Source organism: Cavia porcellus, unplaced genomic scaffold (assembly GCF_034190915.1).
Source record: "Cavia porcellus strain 051 isolate PalLab524CR breed Dunkin Hartley unplaced genomic scaffold, mCavPor4.1 scaffold_13, whole genome shotgun sequence".
Taxonomy (NCBI): domain Eukaryota; kingdom Metazoa; phylum Chordata; class Mammalia; order Rodentia; family Caviidae; genus Cavia; species Cavia porcellus.
Window position 1 is genome coordinate 55976246 of NW_026947496.1, and position 18865 is coordinate 55995110.

Consider the following 18865-nt stretch of genomic DNA (forward strand, 5'->3'; position numbering starts at 1 on the left):
TTTAGCACTGGTTCAGCAGGTCAGGGCTGGGGCCTGGGATTGGCATAGATAACATTCCCCAAGAGGCCATGTTCCCACACCTGACTCAAGACCATACTTTAGTGAGCACTGAGGTAGGAGACTTGAGATGTGATACAACACTACCATGGGGATTCTCAGGCCTCAGGTCCCTCTTTGAAAGCTTTGGAGATCAGATTTCTTTGAGCACTAAGTGCTGACAAGGCTGTAAAAGGATTGGCACTGGGGAGTTTTGCTTCATTTTGGAAGCAGTTAGCCAACTAATCTGGTTTAATCATTACAGGAAAATGCAAACAGAAAGAAGGCACACAGCCCTTGTATTTCAGCCTGCCAGACCTCTGGACTCTGGACTTTCGCTGATACTACAGGAAGGATTTATATGTGGAATAAATATTCTTAAATCTTTATAAGGTGCCTAAAATATTTATGGTTGCTTTAGTTTGGTTTGCATGCCATATTGCACTCTTACATTAAGCAGTTTTTACACCATCAAGCTTTCCCATTAATCATTTCGGCCTGTTCCCAGCTATCTTAACTGAGAGGAGATCTATTACACTCAGCAACCGGAGCCAAATGATCTCATTTCTCCTTTGGCTGTTTCATCGAATGGTTCATAAACCTATGGTTATTATTGTATTAGGAAGACACATTGTGGTTCTCTTGTGTCATGTTGACATGTTTACGTTTCTTTTTCTTAAGAGAAATCATGATTAAAATGGAATATTGTTTCGCAGAGGGCATTTTATAAACAATTTTGGCCTGATGAAATTAAAACAGGGGAATATCCAGTCTCTAGCAAATGCTGAATTGGTTGAATCAGTGTCACTGAAAGATTAAAACCATCTTGCTCCTCTCTTCTTTATACATGGAATGATTTTAAGAAACTGTTTAAAAATATCAATATTTGTTTAGGGAGAATCATTCTTCTGGGAAGACAAAGTTGTGTGTTTTCAGAGGGGATTTAGTAGCATTTGATGGTGTTGCTTCTCTGTCAATCAAGTGTGCCATATTCTGGATGGCTCAGAGTCCAATTTAACTCTTGAGATTTTGATCTCATTCAAGGTAAGACCTTAAGGTTTAAAATGACGGGCACTATTTTGAATTAATAGTAAAGGATGGAAAAAAAGCACAATTTGCCTCAAATAATGTTGGCTTCCATTCATTTCTTTGTGGTGGGTGTGTTGTGTTGGCGGTTCTTTTTAGCAGGAGGAGAAATTGACACAATCACATATTTAACCCATGTTTAGACTACTTTATAAGAGAAACACCACTACTACTAATGTGGGCTTGTCACACTTAACTCCCCCCCCCCATGCCCCTGTTGCTGGGGATGGAACCCAGGGCCTCATGTATGCCAGGCAAACACTCGTCCACTGAGCTGCATCTCCAGCCCTCATCTAATTCCCTTAATCATAAGATAGTTTAGCTATTAGGAGAAGGCAAATCTTTGTTCTATTTTTATTGTGAAAATTGTCTTCATTTTTACCACTTACCTTTGATTCTAGGAAATGTTCAGGGTGATAAGGCTTTTGGAAGAAATATAGGTTCTCTTCTAAGAAAGGAATCTGTAGAGAATATCTGTAAGCTTGGAAGTCATTTTGCAGACAATGATATGTTCTTGTCCTGACTAGTGGAATATGTTACTTGTCCATGTGCCCTGATGGTAGTTTTCATGTGAATCTCTCTTAGCTTTTGGCTGTCACTTTGTATTTTTTCAGAGTGCTACACACCACCTGTGTAACCCTCTGCCACGTAAACCTGATTAATTGCTCCGGTTCCCAAACAGACATGTTAGCAGTTATGGAGAGAAACTTGCTTGCACTCAAAATGAGTCCAAATCAAGTTAAGTGGGCTGAGTCACAAACCCTGGGAACTCTCCAGCCCTTCCATTGTCAAGACCACTTTTATGAGCTCAAGATGTAAGATTCTGTGTTTTTGTTTCTTGTTTTTCTTACAACTTCAATTTTGTTCATAATTCCTGCTACAGAAGTAAGCTGGTAAGGAGAACAGACTGAGCACTAGAATTCATTATTGCTAACCAGAATTCAAAACCAAGCCTAAGTTTTGTTTTGCAGGTTGACGGGCCCCAAAATGGACCATTAAAAATACATGAATGCAGATGGCTGAATGCAAGGAAGTCACAGCTGTTCATCCCAATTCTATTCGCCGCCACATGTCCTCAGCTGAGGTATCTCAAGCTTTAAGCTAAAGGGCACCTTGGGGGGCGCGTCATTTTGATATAATTACCCCTTACCTCTGCCCTTTCTTGATCCACTCCCCCCTGCCAGTATTACAAGGCTTGAAACTGGGCCAGGCTGATCCCGCAGGACCGTGATTATTTTGTGATAACAGCACTCCCTGGAGTGGTCTTATTGCCATTATAAAAAGTGTTTATTGTGCAGAAAGCCTGTATTTTTGGTGTGGGCAGTGAAGGCTACTGAGAGGGAAGCGCAGCTGAGGTTATGATTCACATTAATTAATCTCGTGCTTTTGACATCTCATTAGCCAATCAGGGTGATCTTGAAATAGAAGGAGAGAAGTCAAGCGCACTCCATGGGGGCCCCTGTGCTGCCTGCTGCACAGCGCTGCAAACTTCTCTTGAGTTCTGCCTGCTGCATTGCTGGGGTAGATGGCATGCTGCAAACCCTCCCCTCTGGCAAGCGCATTTATGGGTCTGCTCGGCCTTTGCAATGTTTCTGAAGCCAGCAGGCTATCTGTTGGTCATTTCTTCTCTGACAGAAGACTTTGTAGGTAAATGATGGGAGCAGCCAGAAATCAAGTAGAGATTACCAGGAATATGAGGACATTTGCAGGCTGACAGCTGGGGAGCCGCGGTGTTTCACACACTCTCCAGAGGGCACTTAACAGAGCTGTTTGTCAAGTCAGCACCCCAGCATTTCCCCTCTCCAGCTCCTGGGTGGAGCACAGAGTTGCAGAAAGGAGCCTAGTTGTCCCTCTCTAGCACAGACTGTGGACTTCACCCTGGTCCTGACTGGTGAGATGGAAGATGCTGCTCTATACCTCCATAGGGGTGCAGTGTGGGAGAGATCAGCAAGGTGGAGTGAGCCAGGTGACGGAAATAGCTATGAAAACTCAGAGAGGTCTATCTCTAAAATATAGCCTTTTATATATACTTCTGGGGTTTAACTCTCCCTGCTTATGGATAAGTGATGGTTGGTTTACCAGACCCTGTTTATTGAGCATTAACCTATTGGGTGTCAGGGGTCCCCTCAAGAGTTCCCTTGAGGCCTTCAGAGCAAACTTAGGTTCGTTTATTAGAACACTGTTCACTGCCAGGCACATACCTGTCATCCCAACATTCTGGGATGCTGAGACAGGGGAGTTGCAAATTCAAGCCCAGCTTGGGCAGCTTAATGACTTAGATCCTCAAAATTAAAAAAAATTAGAAATAAAGGCTGGGCTATAACTTGGTGCAGAAACCTTGGATTCAACTCACAGCACCACAAAAAAGAAAAAGAAAAAACAAAAACAAAAACGAAAAACAAAACCCAAACCCAAAAAACGTTGTTTACAATTCATTTAATAACTGTAGTCATTATATTATAGAGTAGGTGTCCAGAACTTGTCTTACAGCTGCAAGTTTGTACCCTCTGACCATCATCTCCCTTATTTCCCTCAGCTCTCGTGTGTTCACCTTCCTACTTTGTCTTTATGAGTTCAATGTCTTTAGATGTCATTTGTAAGTGAGATTTATGGTTAATAATGCACACTTGAAATTTGCTGAGAGTAGATAGCTCATCAAAAACTACTGTGAAGTGATGGATACACTAATTAGCTTTTGTGCTAATCATTTCCCAATGTATATAAAAATCACATTATTTTAACATAATTACTTAAGAATTTGTGAATATCATGGGGTACTGACATGAACACAGGGGGAAGGGCCACTGCACAGGCAAGCATCCAGTAGTGTGTGTTGCTTTTAGGGCATGAATCAGTGCCCAGGCCACCGTATTGGATACCATAGGCAAATGTAGCACAATCAGACATGTTTGTGTACCTAAACAGAGAGAAACTTTGGTAAAAATGCAGTGTCAAGCATAAAAAGTGGTCCACTATCTGGGGTACTTGCCAGGCTTGGGGCTCACAGGGCCAAAGGTGCTCTGGTTGAGTTAGTGAGGGAGTGGAAAGTGAACATGGAGGCCTAGGACGTTACCGTCACTACTGTAGACTTTATTAGCACTGCACTTATACTAAAATTATTAAAAAGTTCTTTCTTTAATAATAAAGAAGCTTACTGCATCTTTAATAATAAAGATGCAGCTTACTGCATCTTTTTTACTCTCTAACTTTTGAATTTTCTGACTCACAATAACACTTTGCTGAAAATTTATACATTGTACAGCTATACAAAACATTTTCTTTGTATTTTTATAAGCATTTTCTATTTTTTACTTTACAAATTTGTTTGCTGAGATGTATACATCCATTAGTCTAGGTCTGTGCAGGGTCAGGATCATCAATATCACTGTCTTCTTCCGTATCCTGTCCCCCTGGAAGGGAGTCAGTGCAGTAACACATGTGGAGCTGTCACCTTCTATGAAAACAAGACTGCCTTCTGCAGACCTCCTAAAGGTCCTGCCTGCAACTCTTTTACAGCAAACTTTTAAGAATATGTAAGTGGAGTACGCTTTAAAATAACCATAAAGATACAGTGAATACATAAATGCTAACACGCACAGCTTATTATCACAAACAAGCATTACGTATTCTGTGTAGTTGCATGTACTATACTTTTATACACCCGGCAGTGCCCTAGATTGGGTTCTGCCAGCATTGCCACAGACCATGAGTAAAATGTGTTGTGCTAGGCCTTACAGTCATCGTGATGTTACCAGGCAACAGGCATTGTTTAACTCCATTAGAGTCTTGTGGGTCCACCATCATATACACAGTCCATTGTTGACCAACGTTATTCAATGCATGACTAAATGTATAATTTTCATTTACTGTATCTCACATCTGGAAAAAATTTATTAATACAAGATCATAAAGGAAACCAATTACATTGGCAGTTATCAAAATGTTTTTTAAAAAAAATTAAGATCAATGTGGTCCTTTATTTAACAACATTCATTAATCATAAATAATGGTTTAATAGCTAATCTCAAATTAGAAATTTGTATAAATAATATATGTATAAGAACTTTAAAGTGGTTTGAAATTTGCAACTTTTATTAATCGCAATATTATATGTTTATATTTCCTCTCTAGTTCAAGCACATGTTCACTTTCTATTAGATATCAGTGAAATGGAGGTATAGTTTATTTCCCACCTACATTGAGAGACACCTGAATGTTTTTGTTCACACCCAAATTGGAGTCTGTGGTCAAGGGGGACAGTGAATGTCTTCTGCTCAGGCTTGAGTGAAAGCAGAAATGGGGAGATTCCAGGGCTCAGGAAATGTTCCATGAAGAGGTGTTTTGGGCTGAAGGACGAAAGACGAAGGAACAACATGGGGACAGGATATATCAGGGCTTGGGCTCATCCTCTTTTCTTAACATTATATTTTTGTGGCAGGTCCCTCACAGGCACAGCAATGCTCCTAGGCACAATCTGCAGGTCCACAATGTGTGCATTGCACCTCCCTTTCAAGACAGCAAAGCATATGAAGGAAACCTAAATGCATATTGCTAAATGAAAGAAATTCGTCTGGTGAGGCTACAGAGTATGCAGTGTCAACGGAGGGACAATCTAGGCCTCAGTGACCGCACACAATACCTAGAACTCTGTGTCAGTATTTAGTTTTCACAGTATGTTTTGTTTGACTCATTGTTTTATAAATGATCGCATAGAAATCATTCCATGAATATGAAGATTGTTCAGTATCAAGAAATCACTAAAATGAAATATATGATCCTAATGATAATGTATTTAATAAATATTAACAATTTCAGTAAGTATTTCTACTAAAAAGAGGAGCTGAACTAAAAATAACCTATTTTCCTCTTTGGGAAATAGATCTAAAATTCTTTAATTTTTTGCTTTATGTTTTGGAATAATTTTGAGCTTATAATAGCTGGGAAAAATATGTAGAATTCACATACATATACCTCATGTGTTACTTCTCCAAAGGCAAAATTTTATCTATGGAGATAGTGAAAAGATTAGTGATTGCCAAGTGATGTAGAGGAGGTGGAGCACAGAGGAAGTTTTTAGATCAGGAAAACTACTCTGTGGCACCCTACTAGTGGCTCTGCATCATTATACATTTGTCCAAATCCACAGAATGCATAACACTCTAACTGAGCCTCATGTAAACCAGTGCTCCTCAACATTTTTTGGCACCAAGGACTAGTTTTACGGAAGATGTTCTTTCCATGGATGGGAGTTTGGAGAGGTGGTTTGTGAATGATTCCCATGAGCGCATGACAGATTTATTGAATGCACAGTTCTTTGTAGGGTCACATTCCTATCAGAATCTAATGCTGCCACTGATTTGACAGGAGCTAGAGCTCCAGTCATGATGCTATGGATAGGGAGAGGCTGGAAATACAGATGGAACTTAGTTTACTTTCCCATTAGTCACCTCCTACTGTGCTGTCTAGTTCCTAACAAGAACCCCTGACATACACGGTGAACGTTAGGTGGTAGGATGTGACAGTATAGGTTCATCTCCCTTAGGACGCGCCCCCTCCACAAGACTATGGGTAGAAGAGGCTGTGCTTATTAAAACTGCTTGTATTTTCAGCTCAGTTTTGCTGAGAACAGCATAAAATGGTCTAAAAAGTTCTCTATTTAAATGGAAAAAAATTTAAAGAAAAATACAGAATCTGTTCTAGATTAAATGAGAGTAAGAAAATGTGTCAAGTAATGAAACATTTGATCCTGAGTTGGATCCTGGATCAGAAAAAGGATACTGGTAGGACAAATGGCAAAAATAGAAGGTTCCAAGACTAGATAATAACATCACATCAATGTTAATTCCCCGACCTTGTTAGTTGTGCTGTGGTTAATGAACCATATGGAAGAGGTTAGCATTTGGAGAATCTGGTATAAGGTATATATGTGAATTCTTTATACTTTTTTCCCCCAGCTATTAAAAGCTCAAAATTATTCCAAAAAAATTTTCCAAAACACAAAAGTAAAAACATAAAAAAAAATTATAAGTTTATTTTGAGGAAAGTAGGTTGTTTTTATTTTAGTTACTGTTTTTTTTAGGCATACTTACTGAAATTATCAGTCTATTAAATACATAATATAATTATATATTTTCTTTTAATGACTTTTTGATATTGAACAATCTTCATATTACTGGAATAATTACTATCTGGCCATTTGAAAAACAATATGAAAACCAAACATGGTGATCAAGTTTTGAGTTTCGTTGACTGAGGACTCCGAGTCCCAGGGCCAACATCTAATAGAAGAAATGACCAATGTCACCAAAATTTTGAATACCTATTTATGCCAAAATGTGGCTTTTTCTGAAAGAAAAGAGAGTTAGAAATGAAGTAATATCTTTTGTGGCTGTTTTAATTCTTTATAATTTGAAATCCCATGTGGAGGAACCACCTACACTACAGTGGCAAATGGTGTTTTGGGAAACCAACCTTGTCCTACAGAGGAAATGAGATGGAGACACTTTCCAAGATTAAAGAATAATCTCATTTTATAAAATGCAGGCCTGTGGTTTATGGCAGCCGACTGATCCCAACTAACTGTTACTTAGGGCTTTCCCTATTTTATTCTTTCAATCCAATTATTCTCTCTTAATCCTGATTTGGGCTGTCTTGGCAGGCAGCTGGCATGCCTGGGTGGGTCCTCATTCCCTATGCAGTCTGCTACCTTTGTCTAGTACCCTGTGTGTCTGCTGATCAAGCTGTGCTCCACCTTACACTGGTCCCCCAGGTGCTATCAGTCAGTGACCAGGTCCCCCAGGAGCAAGTCATTTGCTGAGAAAACAGCATGACATACAGTGTTGATCATTTATGGGTTTATGGACATGTTTCTATAACTTTGTCACCACAATCTCTTATAGTTCCACAGGTTTAGCCAAAAAATTCTGTTGGGCCCATAGCAGGGTTTCTAGGCTCAGCATGATTGACATGTAGCACATACAGGATTATTCTGGGTTGGATGTTGTCCTGTGCATTGCAGTAAGCTTAGCAACGTCCTTGGTCTGTATCCTCTGACTGCTAGTCGTATTGCCTGCTCACTACCCACTTCACATCTGTGTGACATCATGATGTCCCCAGACATTGCCAAATGCTCCCTCTGTATATATGGCACTCCACTTGCTTACTCCCTATGGAAGATCATTGCCTAAAATCATTTCTTGGTCTGCTTTTAGAAAGAGACACTCAGACACTAGGCTTAGCAATCACAGTCTCCTTACCATTCAGTCACTTCCCACCCCACCCATGCCACTGCTTATTGTTGCAGGGGTGTGGCTGGTGAGAGGCAGTGCTGGTGAGGTGACCTGGTCCTATCCTGTTGAGCCCCAGGGTCACCACACCAGAGCACTTTGCAGTCCCTGGCTGATGGTAACACTGAATTTGTGGAGGAGTGAATCTGACAAGCAATAGAAGCCATTGTCATACATTTTTCTCAGAATATAGCTGAAGTGTAGGGAGAAATTCAGAAGGGTGTGTGGGACAGACAATGGAGCAAGCAGCAGCTCATCCAGGAGGCTGAGATGAGACAATGGGGATTCAGGTGATGATGTGGCCCTTGGTTGCTCTAGGAAGGCAGGGCCATGATGTAGCTTTCTCCATTCAGTTGTTATGACAACTTTCTCTGGCAGGTGTTGTGATCCTGGTTGTCTCCATGAGAACATTAAAGGAGATAACGTTAAGCATCTGAACCAAAGTCATACAGGTCCATTATTCATCACCAAGAAGCTGTGCAAGCTTTAGAAAGGCATGCCACTCTCTGTTCCTCATTTCTGAAATTAGGGGCTCAAAACTCTACCACAAACCAGGTGACCTAAAACAGCAGGATTTTCTTTCTTCAGGGTTCGGAGGGCTGTGAGTCTGAAGCTAAGGTGTTGACGGGGCCACACTTCCTGCAGAGACTTCAGGGGAGAGTATTTCTTTGCCTCTTCCAGTTTTTGATGACTCCAGATTTTCTTTGACTTGTGGTTGCCTGGCTCCATACCCTGCCTCTGTGTTTAAGTGATGCTCTCTTCTATACAACCTTTCCTCTTCTGTCACTTCTAAGACATTTACTGCACTCATAGTCCACCTTGATTATCCATGGTGAGCTCAGGTTTCTTCATAAAACCTAAACACTCTTTTTCTAATGAGGTTGACTTTTTAAAGGTTTCTGGGGTTTATGCTTGGAACCATGGTTTTCAGGCCCTCTAATGACTCTAGCCATCCCTACAGTGTCATCCCTTTCTCCCCTGCATTGGGATGGATGTAGGCAGGGAGACAGGAATCTGAGAGACATCGTACAGGAAAGAAAGAACCTGTCTGTACCATTTCCAACTGTTATCACCCAGTTTGACTGATATCAAAGTGCCAGTCCCAGCACTTAGCAGACATCCCTTTTGTCTACTGATCCCTAGTGAAAGAGTTTCTTGCAAAAGGAATCCTGGTGCTGTCTGTAACGGGTGGATCATTGCAAAGCTCTCCTTTGGTTTTCAGTTGTATTTCCTGGTGTGCTGTCCCTTCAGAAATAAACCAAGTTATCATTCAGAAAATGCCTGCTGATATCCTCAAATTTGCATATCCCAGATGAGGCTGCAAAGCCATTTATCTCTCAAGAGCAGCCTGCTGTGGTCTCTTTTATTTTTTTATGGGATTGTCCTTAAATGGCTGATTAGTTTGGGGTGATTTATAAATGCTTCTAGCTTGGCAATTTCCCCCCTAATGATTGGACAGATTTGTGCCTGGCTTTAAGCAGCCTTGGCTTTTTGTTGTTTTAGTGCATCTGCCTCCTTCCTCACCCTCTCGACCCACCCCTCCTTCCCACTGTGGCTTCAGTTTCTTCCTAAGTCAGCTTAGTCTCTCACCAAGTTTTCTGGTTATCCTTGCAGATCTTGGGCTATTTTTTAAAAAAGAAATAAAAACTAACATTTACAAATAATTTCTTCTTCTACATTCCCTTCTTTTTCAGGGACAAAAGATAATTATGCTAACCTTGGACCAGTTATTTATTACTTTTGGGTCTGGCTTTATTCATTTGAAGATGGGGAAAATGATATAGGTCTGACTCGGAATGAGGAAGAATTAGCTAATGCTAGGAAACTTCTTGGCACAACTCTCTGGTCATAGCCCTTTATAAATGCTGGCTACTGCACTTACGGTTTTCATGTTGTGGTGAGAGGCAAACATGAAAGGCAGATACACTCAGTGCTAAGTTTGTGCTCTTGAACCCTTGTGATTTACTCACAGTTACTCATGTTCATGCTCTTCTCAGGTGTTATGGTTCAGATTCAGAATCTCTCCCAAAACTATACTGCACTCACAGGGCAGGCTTTCGGGGGGGATAATTGGATCATGGTGACATTATACTCATTGGTGGGTGAAGCTCAGATGGGCTCAGTAGCTGAGTGTGCTGTTAGCAGATGGGGTCTTGTCCAAAGAGGTGGGTCATGGGGGTGTAAGCCGGAAGAGGCTGTTTCCCTACCATGGTGCTTCCCTTCTCTATCTGCTTCCTGGCTGCTGTGATGTGAGCAGGTTTTTTTCCCCCAGGCCTTTCTGTGTTTGAGCTTACTGAGCGTGCACTGAAACTTTTGAAACTATGGGTCGATATAAATCTCTCTTTAAGTTGCGCATGTGGCTTGTTATGTCTCAGCAACAGGGAAAGTGACTAGGACAATAGGGAAGCTTTTCTGTTTGAGGTCCAGCTTTCTACTGTTCTAACACTCACATGTTAGGAAACTCCTTTGTTTTGTTTTGTTCTGTTCTATTTTATCTTAATTTTCTTTCTTTATGTTTTTTATTTTAAAGAGGATAAAACCAAGCAAAATAAAACAGAATAAAGCCAATCAAAACTAAACAATATGATATAGGGTCTCAAAACAAGATAATGAGAAACCTACAATGGCTACCATAATGCCTCTTGTTATCTTTGAAATAGCTGCCTATACCATCAGGTATAATAAAATCAAATAAGACAAAACAGAATAAAACCAAACCAAACCAAACAATAAAAATGACACAGAACTTTAAAGCAAGATAATAGGGAATAATGATGGCTACCACCTTCAGAAGGAGACCCCCCATAGATGCTATACTGCATATTGCTATCCTCTAAATAGATGCTCAGATTACTGGCTTTAGACCTGCAAAGTCAATGAAACACTAAACATTGCAAGCATTAACTTGTATTTTACTTCAATAGCTATCATTACAGCCTGTATTTCTCCAAATTAACTGGTTGCTTATGGGGTGGGGTGGGGGACACCTTGACTCTTTTTGTCTCCCAACTCACATGCCAGAAGGAACTGGCATCTGATTCACCTCCCCCTGGTCCGTGCATGGTTCTGGCTCATGTGGAGTGACTGGTTTCTCGTTCTCGTCCTCGAGGCTCATAAATGGCACTGACTCACAGGAAGTGGCTGGCTTCTCATTCTCCTCTACAGCCTACAAATGGTGCCAACTCACAGGAGGAGGCTGGTGTCTGGTTCTCCTCCCCGTGGCCCACACATGGCCTTTATCTTTTCAGTCTCACTAAGTAATATATGTATAACAAATGTCACTTTCCTGTTCCGGGATTTTCATCTCAAAGATCACTTTTATCACTCTTTGCTATTTCTGTCACTGAAAGGGCAACCTTGTGAGACAGATACTTTTTTTTTTGGTGCTGGGAATTGAACTCAGGACCTTGTGCTTGCCAGGCAGTTGCTGTTTCACTGAATTCTGTCCCCAGCTCTATTCTTTGCAATTTCTTATGTGTCATGTAATTCCATATTTTAAGGAAGTATACCATTGGCCCTTCATATCCATAAGTTCTGAATCCATGAATTAGACCAACTGTAGGTCAAAATATTCAGAAAAACTATAACTGTAGTGAGGATATATAGCCTTATTTCTTGTCATTAACGTAACAGCTATTTTATAGCATTTCTATTGTTTTAGGTATTAGAAGTAATCTAGAAATGACCTGAGTATACAGGAGCATGGATACAGATTGCATGTACATACTGTATCACTTTACATAACAGATTTGAATGTGAATGGATTTGATATCTGTTTAGTCTTAAAACCCGTCTCCTTTGGCTACCAAGAGACAACTGGATTTTATTGCTTTTGGGGATGGGCTGTACTTTAGACAGTATATTTGTTTTTCCTAAAATGGAAGATGACAGATTTGCTTTCTTGCATATCCTTCCGTATAGACACTACTGAACCTGCAGGCAGGTTTCCCTTCTGTACATTGTACCATTATCATTGCTCTGTAATTTTTGGTCAAATTACTTTTTTGTATATTTATATTGTTTTTATTATATAAATATTATTCACTACTGATTCATGGAATATACTGGAATTAAATTTTCCTTTTTTCTACAGCCTTTTGTTTTTCTTGGAGTTAATTCTTGTTTTTGAGTTTTTGTTTTAATTTGCTTAATTTTTAGTGCCCCTGTCATTAATTTTTTTAAAGCATTCTTATAAAGCTGTAAGATCTTTTTTCAACACCTGACAAAACATCTGGTAAACTATTGGTTTTATTTTCAGAGGAGCATTCTTTCTTTCCCATCCTGGGCTGGTTGTCCTATACGCCAACTGTAGAAATATCTCTGAGGGCTCCTTCTCACTATCAAAAAGGAATTTCCTTTTGCCTCTTGTGACTGGTACTCTTTCATCTGGATTTCTTAAAATTATTCTTGGTTTCTTCATTTTAGCAGTGAAAGTTTTCTAGTATTTTGCTAAGAAAGGATACATGCAATATAAAAATATTGCCTTTACATGTCTGAAAATATAGAGACATGTTATCTTATTTTGAACTCTGGACTAATCCTCTACTTTTATTTATTTTCCTATATTTTTTTGTATCTTTTATTTTTGTTATCCTTTGATTTTTAAAATTATTTTTATCATGCCTTACACTGGGTTGTTCTTACAATTATACTTTAAATTTCTAGGTATTCTTCGTTAGTCTCAAAATGTTTCCTTCTATAGAATCCTGTTATTGTCACATGGATGAAATCTCTTTAATTTTTTTTAAATGCAGTTGGTATGGTGTTTAGAATTGCATTCTGTTCCCTGAACCATCTTTTTTTTTCTACTGAGTTCCTCTTCTGCCCTATTTCCCAGTTACTACTGTTTATTATGAGGTATTATGTTTATTATAAGGTTTTGTTTTAGAAGATTTATTCACGTCTAATTACCTTTGATTGCTTATTTACATTTTAAGAAGTAGGGAAAAGGTGCTTGAAAATTGACTATGTGTGTTCAGCGTGTTTTGAAGTACATGCAGATATCCAGGGATATGTTTTTGGTATATTTTTGCTATGTGTGTGATCATGTGTAATATGTTCTGGGATGATGAATTTGGAATATGTACATATGTATGTTTTTGAAGTATATGTGCATGCATGGTGTATGTGGTACAGAATGTGTGTGTGGCACTGGTACGTGACTGTGGTAGGTTAGGCTTCATTGTAAGGGAAATAGGTACAACATGGCCATTTCACCATGAGACTCCTCATATGTCAGTGTCTGGAAATTTTCTTCTTGGCTGCAGCGAGTATGAACTCAGCTCCCAGGAGAGTTTAGGTATCACACAGGCAGAAGGGACAGGTGGTCTCATCCTCTAGAATGCAGACTTTTATTCTATCTCCAATTTCTCGCCGGGAGTGGGGGGGCGCTCACCTAAATCTTTGTGCCCTGAATTTTTAATGTTTGGGAAAAAATAAACTGGTTTTATATCTCCAGATGTAAAACCCATATTAATTCTTGGGATCAGAGTGAGACCTAATCAGCTGTGAAGTGCTATGGGGGCCTCACAGTTTCTTTTCATGGACTTTGAGCTAATTTCCCTCTTGTTAACTTTGTCCTTTGTTCCTACCTTTAGAGATATTCTGGTGCCTCCAATTCCTGAATCTTCTGGGATTCAGCAGGACATACTGACCTTTTTTTGGCTCCCCACTGCCCACACAGATTCACATGTCAGCTTTCTGTTCAGAAAAAGTTTGTTGATGCCTTTCAACTACTGGTATCTTATCTTCTGTTCTCTTTGTCCTTTTGAGTTTGTATCTTTTTGTACCTTTACTGACACTTTAATGGGGTTTGAAAAGAGGTAGAAATACCTGCATCTGTTCAATCAGTGCTTTCTAGAACTCTCAGTTACACTTTGTTAGCTTGTCCTAAGATTTCCCCCATTTTTAAGAAGTGTAGAGGCAACTGTGTTTTTTGTTTTGTTTTGTTTTGTTTTAGGTTCTATGCATTAGGTAGAGGTATACACATGCGTTTCTTTCAACACATGTTAACTGAGCACTTTCCATGTACTAAACCATGTTTCTAAATGGTGGAGAGGAAGATACTATGGTTCACAGACAACATCTCTTCTTTACATGAATGCGAGTTTTGTGGGACTAGGGGACAGAATAACAAACTGTGAGCAAATACATAAAGCCAGCCGTGTGAGATGATCTAAAGTGCTGTGTGCAAAAGCTATGCAGGGTCTAATTTAGACTGAGTCCCGGTGGGTGTAGGGGAGTCTCCTAGAAAGGGCACAGTTATTATGTTGACCTCTAAGTAATCAGGAGGAGTCAGCTCAGCCAGAGCCAGAAGGTCAGCACATATCCAGAGAGCAACTGGGGTAAAACCTACAGGTGGAAACTTAGAGCATTCTATAGTGTGGATGAGGATGTATGTTAGGATCATGAGAGGGGAGGGCAGTGTGAGAAGAGGTGGAGACTGAACAGGATGGAATCCTGTAGGCCTCTGGGCCAGGCGCAGTGTTTGAATCTGAAATGCTGCCCTAAGACCTTGATATGTTTTAATTTTAATGGAGAAGTAGGGTGTTTGAGTGCAAACATTTAAAATTCACTCTGGACTTGTGAGTAGAATTGATGATAGCAGACGTGTTTCAGTATCACGACAGGCAGATAATCTGCTGTAGTTTTCATAGTAGAATTCCACGGGCCAGGCATCTTAGACAACAGACTTACTTTCTCATGGTTCTAGAGGCTAGGTGTTTGAGATCAAGGTGTTGAAATGGGGTTGTTTGTGGCAAAGGCTCTCTCCTTGGTTTGCGGAGGCCTCTTTCTCACTGTGACCTTTCCTCTGTGTGTACTCCTGATGCCTCTTCCTTTTCTTGTAAGGATACCAGTCCTAAATTAGGTCTGTGTCCTCACAATTTCATTTAATCTATCTATCTACAAAAACAGTGTCACTGGGGTTAGAACTTCAATCTGTGAATTTTATTGAGAGGGTTCAGTCTGTAAGAGGCTTGTAATAGACTGTTTACAAAAACCAGAGAGAGGTGCTAGTGGCTTGTGCAGATGGGAAGGGGGCCAGGTGAGGTTTTCTAGGTACTGGAGAAGGCAGGAACTACAGTTGTATTGGATATGGGAAGAGAAGACTCAAGTGATGTTGGAATTTGTTATTTCTTTGAGAGACCCAGAGGAGTAAGTTTACAGAAAAAGCAATTGGCAGCACTATTCTAGAATGCTAATTTTTAAATACAAGTTTTTATGTCAAAGTATTAACTACAGATAGAAAAGCACCCCCACCAGCCAAGATGTTTTACCAAGTGACCGCATTCCTGAAATCAGAGTATTCCAAGCACAGATGGGTGAGGTGGAGGTGTCTCTCAGATAACCAGGTAGAGAAAGTACATCAGGACAAGCAAGGTGCAGGTAAAAATTTGGGAGCTACTTGGCAAATCATGGCACTGAAAGCCATGGAGTAGATCAGTGACGATGAAATTTTTAGAGCTCTCAATAATGCAAACAACCTCCTGTGGCACATATACTATAGGTTTGCCACCACTGGACTAGGTGGTATTCACTAAAAAGAGATTATGGTTAGAACTTGCAAGATTTTCCATCCTGAACCATGGATGATTTCCACAATAGGACTTGAGCTAGGGGGAAGAATCACAAGGGAAAATGAGCAGGAGCCCACAGGCAGGAGCCACAGTGGTGACATGCTGGGCCAGAATGCAAGATTGGGTTTGGAGGAGAGAATGCTGATGTGTGCTCTGGCCTGGGTGAATAAGAGTCCCTGGTGACACTGAGAACTGTTTTCAACTATGGGGAGGGGAGACAGCCAAAAATGAAAGCGATATGACCTGAGAGCTGGTGCAGAGGGCACCAGATAGACACTACAAGAGGCTGTGGTTTAAGCAAAGACAAAGGGTTTTCACACACGTCTGTGTGCTCTTGGCATGATTCAGGAAACGGCATGTTAGGGGAGGATGGGTCTAAGTGCTAGGGAAAGGGAAGGACTCAAAGGACAAGTGTACTTCAAATAATAAGAACAAAGTGTAGCCAGAGAGGGCTGATCTTACTGAAGGCTGGTGGGTGGGCATGGTGAGGATCCTTGTATGGATTTTCTTCTTGTAATATTAGGCCAGGGCATTGCCTGGAAGAGGAGCAAAAAGGCCTTGAAGCTCTTGGTGACCCACTGAGATTTGGGTGCATGAATATCAAATGAAGCCAGTCAGCTGGATGGATTTTACTTAACACCTTAGATTTTTCCATGTTCAGGTGCTCCAGCACCAGCATTGATCAGGTGATTTTAAAACATAAATGACATTACTCAAGACCAGGAACAACTTTTTCAGGGGTAGGAAAAGCTGCCTGCAGACACACAGCTTGTCACTGGAGGAGCTGGGGCTCTACCCACTCCTCACGCAGTGCTTGTGTGGAGATGTAATGTGAGCACAGAAAGAGAACAGGGATCTTCCTAAAGTTCAGTGCTTTTTGGTTTTTAACCTGAAAAGTGCCACTCTTGATTTCCAGTAGAATGCAGAACCCAAAAGTACAGGTGTGGGAAGCTGAGTGGATGTTCTAGGTCTGGTTCACTTTGCCAGCCCATCCTACCACAGGACAGAGTGATTATTCCAAACAGAACCATCTCCCTGTCATATTTTCTCATTTATGGGCCCAATAGAGAAGTCAACATAGCAGAGTAGTGGGCAAATCTGGTTCCTGAGTCAGCTCCTTGCCCCTACCAGGCTTCAACCAAAGTCACCGGAACTGATCCAAGCAAATTTAAATATATTTTAAAACAGCTGTGTCCTACCTTATGATTACCCACCCCTCTGTGTTCTGCTATAGGCATTGTCAGTACATCACCACCCAGTGTGTGAGTGTGTGCATGCATGCATGTGAGCATCTGCACACCTACATGCACATATTCCTGGAGCCAATCTTCAACCAGTGCCGTCTGGTATCTGGACTGTCCCAACCCTCCTGCCTCTGCATAACTCTGGGGGTCCTAAGCTGCTCAGGCGGTCCCAGGGGAATGGCCCAGTGAGGCTACTGGGATGCCTGTGACAAGTTACCTTTGCACTGGAAGTTTCTCATCTTTGTCTTGCTTTTTTTCTTTTGGCCTCAATTTCTGTTGTTTGTTTGAGAGGTTGCCTTTTAAATAAGCCATTGTCCCTAAGTCCTTGTCTCATGCTGTTCTTTCAGAGAAACCAAAGACAGCCAGTCACTTGGGCAATGATTCATTTAGGGCAGTTCTATGGAACTAAAGAAAAGAAAAAATTCTAGGTCGGAGAACTGAATTTGACAAGAGACAGACTGAGGAAATAAAAACCCAAGCTGTAGTGTAGCTTAGGATTTATGAGCTTGGGCTTTAAATTGAGACAGACCTGCAGGCTGGTGGGCTGTCCTCTAGATGTGACCTTGGACAAGTTTTTTCACCTCTTGGAGACTCCCATTTCCACATTTAAGGAATAGTGGCGATAAGTCAATCCTCCAATTAAGATGCATCTAAGAAGTCTAGTGCTTGCTAAGGGTGCAAATGCCAGGCTCCACTCCTGGCACAGAAAAATAGGGGCGGTGTCTCTACCTGCATCACTGGGTGATGTACACAGTACTTTGAGACATGCAGTCCTGGAGCACAGTCCAGTGGACAGACCACAGTACCCTGGTGCATGCAGAGTGAGCCCTCAGTGAATGTTAGGGCAGCTATGATGACAGTTATAAAAATTGCTCCTAAGGCACCACTTGTGATTACCATGCTCAGCTGATTGCCTTCAACATTCCTTCTCCAGCAACGATAGGAATTTCAGGAGTAGAGAGTGTGTGTGGCAGCCACTCTAGGAGGCAGCAAGGATCCTGCCAGCCGGTCCCCAGCCAGCAGTGCCTGCAGGCCAAAGCAAGCATATCACTAAGCTGAGCAGCAGGGAAAGGAGCCCCACGTCTCCTCCCAACCAGTGGAGAGGGGGCAATGGCTCTCTCCCCAAGGTGCGCTGGGAGTAGCTCTTAGCACAATATTTATCTCACCATGTAAACCAATCTAGCTAGTTAGAAAAACAAGTTTTATTGCATTCTTAGGCACTGCACTTAGCTGGCTGGTCTCCTATAAAGCCATCTGTGTCTGACGGTAGAAATAACTTATCAGCATAAAGGCTGGGTAAATTGGATTAAGAAATCACTGTGTGCTGAGAAAGTGGACAAAATAAATTTAGAAAAGGAGGGGAGGAGAGGAGACAAAAAACATTAGGGAGAGAGAAGGTGGCCAAGTCCAGCTATAGGACCCGCTTCAGATTCCAACTTCTTTACCATACTAGCTGTGTGATTTGTCTAAATTATTTGTTTTATCTGTTCCTCAATTTGTATATAAGGCAGGGAATTAAATGAGTGAATATGAATAGTAACAAAGTCCTTGCAACGGCACCCAAAGTAGTAGAGTTCAGTAATACTAAGTTACAGTGTAAGAGAATGATGAAAAAGTTGGGTTATGGAGTTTGCCT